Here is a 5,466-nt window from a genome sequence, read left to right as displayed (position 1 = left end):
GCTGATTCCTCGACCTTCCTCTCCGCCGCTTTCTCGATCTGCCTCGGCGCCGTTTGGATCGTTCCGGCAACGGCTTCGTTGGTCTTCAGCACCGGCACCTACATCCTAAGGACTACGATCTCGTGGCTGGTATGGATCTGAACGCCCACCCCTTCCTTGATCTGAATGCTAGGTGAAACACCAATGTAGCGAAACAGGGGCAGAGACAGTGAGGGGCGCCAATCGCTTGCCCCCTCAACAATTCGTAGCACAGTCTGTACTGTAGATGCATAATGGCCACAGCTAATTGCATAATTAGCTCATACATAGACAAATAATTAAACAATCAGTGATGTAGAAAAGCCCATAAACCATGTACGGTTATGTCTGACTACAGTTTGCGATGTGCCAATGCCTAATCCACCAATCAGGTTGATCCATTGATATATGTGTGTGTTCTACACTTCTGCTAGATCGATCCATTGACTATTGTTTAAATTTGATCAGACTTCTTGAGAAATATGACAGGCCTTAAACTGGTTAATTAATGTTTTGTTTAGAACAGTAAAGTAGTCTAGTAATTATGTGTTTTTTATATATAGTAGTCAAAGATGAAACGAAAGACACGAACAACTACTGTGGTAAGTTATTTTTGAAACCAATTGCTTCAACTTCAGGCTGCAACATTCTTGTGGAGAATTGTCATTTTTTTCCTGTACCAATTATTTCTCCCTGTACTGATGCAAGATTTTTAGAGTTCCCTTGATTGAAGGATTGCTTTTGTTAATCTCAAACTCAGATGGATGATGCTTGGCTGGCTGATTTAGTTCTTTCGTCATTTTCTTTGATGCCCTAAGACTATCATGATCAATCCCTGTTCTGCTCGTCGATTCAATGCAGCCAATCTACTGCAATAGTTTTGCCTGCATAAATTGAACCATTAGAATCAAATGACTGAAATTAGGAACAGAGAAAATGCTTAAGATTTGCACCATCACCTGATAATCCTATGTACTTTCGTTTTTCCTTCTGTATCCACACTAATATAATTTGTTGGCACACTGGCCACCGTGGCTGCTGCTTCTTGAACGACTTATTGGGATGGCACATGAGGCAAACATGTTGCTGCTCTCCTATCACCTAGTGCATAACAGAATACTAGCCGTCGGTTGAATAATGCTCAGTTTGCACAATCTGTACGTTTTTCAACTTAAACCTGTACTTAATCCATATGTCGACAGCGTTATATCTGAGCGTGGGTGTGGCTGGACCCATGGTCTTGTACCTCATCTCTCTGTTTTGAGTTATGATAAGTTGATAGTGTATTGATGTGCTATTGTGTACTTCTCTGCCCTCTGCATTCACATGTTTCTTTTTGTAGGTTTCATCGGTTCTGGGCACCAAATTGCCGAGGGGACTTCCACAACTTGTATTGCTTGATTTCCCTGTCTGTGACTACAATCTTGTCCTAGGTGGATTCTCCTTTTGCCTTCCCTCATTTATCTGCTACGAATTCATGTCTATTGGCAAATTTAACTGTCCCTATTATGTTAATTTGTCTTTACCTGTTGTGCCATGGAACTAGGTTGGCGACCATGATGTCAACCATTTACAAATTCAACAGAATTCATCATCACCACAAGACCTTGTTAATGATTCTATGCCAAGGGTAATTTTTGTGTGCTTTTGAGTTTTCAAGTTGTATCTTTCTGTAGCGTCAATGTATGAATATCATTCCATCTAATATTATTGCATCTTGGTAGGTGAGGGAAACCAGGGATCTTACGAGTGAATCTGTTTCAAGACCGAACAGCAGCGGACTAGAACTGAACACCCACACCTAGCTCGCTCAAAAAGAATATGTACTTCTTCCATCAAGGTAAAGATTCACCAAGGAGCATGGTTTACTGCACCCAAATTCCCAACCCAAAACACATTATCATGCCTGCTTGAAAAATGGATTTTGTTACAAATTTTGCTCAATCTATTGTATGCAAGTAAAAGATAAATTTAACCAAGCATGAATAAGCGAGGTGATCTTGGGCATTAGACTTCGTTGCTAGGTCCAGTTTATCTAGTTTTCTAGGGCACCTTACTGGGCTGACATAAGAAAGATCTCATATTGTTCACGCCAATTATATTATCAAGTTGTTGAATGCTAATATTGACCATAATATAGGCTGCTTCCAAAGTAGTTTCAAAGACTTCAACATATCCCAACAAGCGGAATGTTGCATATGGTACTATTCGGAGTATTGATCCAAGAACTAAGGCTGGTGGTATTGAGTTAGGTGCTGAATTTGCCCTTGTGCATAGATCAACCTATTCTTGATAATGAGGACTTGGTAAGGGAAGTTTCTGATTGCAAGACACTTGGTGAGGCTTTCACTTCAAGATACTTAATTGCCTGGTCTTCAGCTTTTCTAAGTTAAAAACATCTCTTCCACATTCTGAAAAATCATATTTGTGTACATTTAATCACATATATCTAAGGTGCAAATTTCTTTTACAGATTCGAGAGAAGGATACTTGAGTTGCAGCTGAATTCTTGGATCAAGAAGCAAATAAAATTTGAAGATTTTAGCTACCAATAGTTGTAGTTTACATTGATAGATTTAAAAATGGAATATCATCCAGACAATCTTTTTCTTTCGTCGAATTGATGCAAATGCTATGGTGTAATATTCTCCATAGTTGCGTTCTCTATGCTCAAAATGATATGACTGATATCTTTATTGTAATGCATATGTCTCATACACTCTTGTATATTCATAATAAATATCTTCATATGAATTTCTATATGTGTTGTGCTTCAGTTTCAATATCGTTTTGATGCTGCCAAGCATAATAATAAAATGACTAGCTATTTACGCAATTGCATCGATTTTATTTTATTAAATAAATATATACTCCATAAAATGGGTATAAAATTTTGTGGTTAATAATAATAAAACAAATAAATTAATTATGTTTCCATTTTGATATAGCAGTGTTACTGATGGTGTTACTATAGCTACAAAATTTGTTACTATTGTAGTTGACAACTATAATTATAGTGTTACAATATTTGGATATTATGTTACTAGTTGTGATCCGGTGCTAAAGAAATGTGTTACCAGTTGTGTTACTGTAGTTACAAAAACATGTTACGACCTATGTTCTACGTCTATGAAAATATGTTACTCTCAGTGTTACTATAATTACGAAAATGTGTTACTGGGATGTTCGGTAACACATAACACACATGTTACTGTAATGTATTTGTAACACATTTTTTAACATATGGTAACAATTATTATGTGTGACAGTTGACACCATTTAGTAACACGGTCTAATGGAACACATTTCAAACTGTGTTACTATATGGCCTAGTAACACACTTTTGGGCCTGTAGTAACACAAGATGGTGTTACCAAAGGTCTGTCCTCTTGTAGTGATTGTGAGTTAATTGCAAAATTCCATAACCTAACCTAGAAGGTGGCGATCGACTATGTCTTACCTCGTTGACCTGATGGAACTTTCCATTTCACTCCAATTCAAAATGGCTTTGTTGTTGTCAGGGTGGATGAAGTAATGAACGGATTTGAGGGGCTGGAGCTTAAGTACCCTATAGGTCAAGGGGAGATGCATCTGGAAAATGCCTTAAGGATTACCTGTCTATGGAGAAAGGAAAACATCCTGCTTCCAAATTGGACGCCGCCTCAGCAAACTCAGCCGAAGGAGGCCCCTCAGCAGACTCCTCACAGTCCAGCTCTATCTCCACTACCTCAGTCGTCTCCGGTGTGTCAACTGTCTCCGCTGCCTCAGCAGACTCTGGCGAAGGAGGCCCCTCAGCAGAATCCTCCTCTGCCTGAGGTACCTCCACCACGTCAGCGGACTCCGCCTCCTCAGCAACGGCGGAAGAGAGCCGCCGCCGCTCCGACGGCTAGCAGTACAACAACAACAAAGAAATATAGAGCCGCACTCCCAAGCGTCAAGAATGCTCCTACCAAGTAAGCCTACGACATGACTGAGGAGGAAAACAAGGACATCATGGCTGCCAAAGTGAAGGCCCATTTTGCACAGAAACGTCCACCTCCAAAGGAGAAAGTAGATCCGGTAAATGTGAAGCGCTGTCTGGATGACCTTAAGCGACCACCACCACCTCCGCTGCTATCAAACTATGACTGTTGTATTTAAAAGACATTTGATCAAGCAAAGCGGTCGGGAAGCTTAAGTACCAGTGGTGCAAGAAGTGGGAAAACAATTCCCCAGCTCGGCGAACAGGAGAAGCAAACGTGCCCCCCGCTCAAGATGTTTACCAATATCGCTAATGATCCGGGGGTAGTAGCCGCTCATCCTGGTTACACTATTGGTGATTACTTACGCGATGATGTACAATTAGAAATGGTTGAGGTAGTAGCGCCCTTTAGATACAAGCATGGGAAGCCTCTCGTCAAACCTGAGCAGCTCCCGCATATATCAATGATGATGCGAAGATTACATGACTGGTACTTGGAAACCTGTAAGGATGGGACCGATAATATCTTGCTGGGAATTAAAGATGAGCACGGCTTCATTGGAGTCGACCTGATGTACTTTCAATTTGAAGAATTATTTCAGTTATACAATCAAGACGCCATCTAGAAAACTCTCATGACTTTCTGTTGTCTATAAGTATTATTTTTGTAATTAAGTCTCTAGCTCAGCTCGTTCAATGCATGTATAATTATCCTCACTATATTATGCAGATTGAAGATCACCGAATGCAAAAGAGGACAAATCTATGACATTGGGTTCATTAACCCAAATACCGTAAATGAATATACGGTACAAAAGAGACCCGACGATACTGATGAGAACTTGCTAAATGAGTTACTTCGACATCAGAACAAAAGGGAAATACTCTTTCCTTACAACTTCAAGTGAGTGTTACTGTCTTGTGCATAGTCTGTTTCGCTTACTCAAGGTTAAGTGTAATTCATTAGTTATGCGTGCACAACTTCCACTTTATTATGCTATCCATTAAGCTTGACGCGGGACTAGTAACTGTCTTAGACTCGAGACGTAAAGAGCCAAAGTAGTTTGTGGACATGAGTGAAATGCTCCAGAATTGAGTTCAATCATTATCGCACCATACCGGCAACTTTCGTTCATTTCTTGATACCAAGTAATCATTTTCTTTGCCGGACAATGTTTGGAAAAGTTTCACCAGCATGGTACCAGGTCTAGAGAAAAAGGAGCTGCGATTTTCACACCCCAAAGTAAGTAGTACTAGCTAGTTCCACACATCTCTCATTGATTCTAGTTTCATCAATACCATTATCATGCTTGATTATCATTTTGATTGAACTCTATTCTCGTAAAGTACTTGTGGCAGGCACACCCAGAAATAATTTATGTGGATACTACGTTTGCGCGTTCATTCGCAACTCGACCCTTGAGCGGGGCATAACTTCAAAACAATTAGAAGTACGTAAACAATATTCATAATTCTATTTTATTACC

General features: G+C 39.9%; 1 long non-coding RNA gene across 1 annotated transcript; it reads left to right on the top strand.

Annotated features, from left to right (window-relative positions):
• LOC123115545 (uncharacterized) lies at positions 1–2,745 on the top strand. The gene is made up of 5 exons (XR_006456658.1): positions 1–129; positions 1,361–1,451; positions 1,565–1,648; positions 1,743–1,858; positions 2,159–2,745. It is a non-coding gene; the product is annotated as an uncharacterized lncRNA (long non-coding RNA).
• Positions 2,746–5,466: the final 2,721 nt, after the last annotated feature.

The sequence above is a fragment of the Triticum aestivum genome, chromosome 5B, assembly GCF_018294505.1.
Source record: "Triticum aestivum cultivar Chinese Spring chromosome 5B, IWGSC CS RefSeq v2.1, whole genome shotgun sequence".
Taxonomy (NCBI): domain Eukaryota; kingdom Viridiplantae; phylum Streptophyta; class Magnoliopsida; order Poales; family Poaceae; genus Triticum; species Triticum aestivum.
This window is presented reverse-complemented; position numbering and strand designations above follow the sequence as displayed.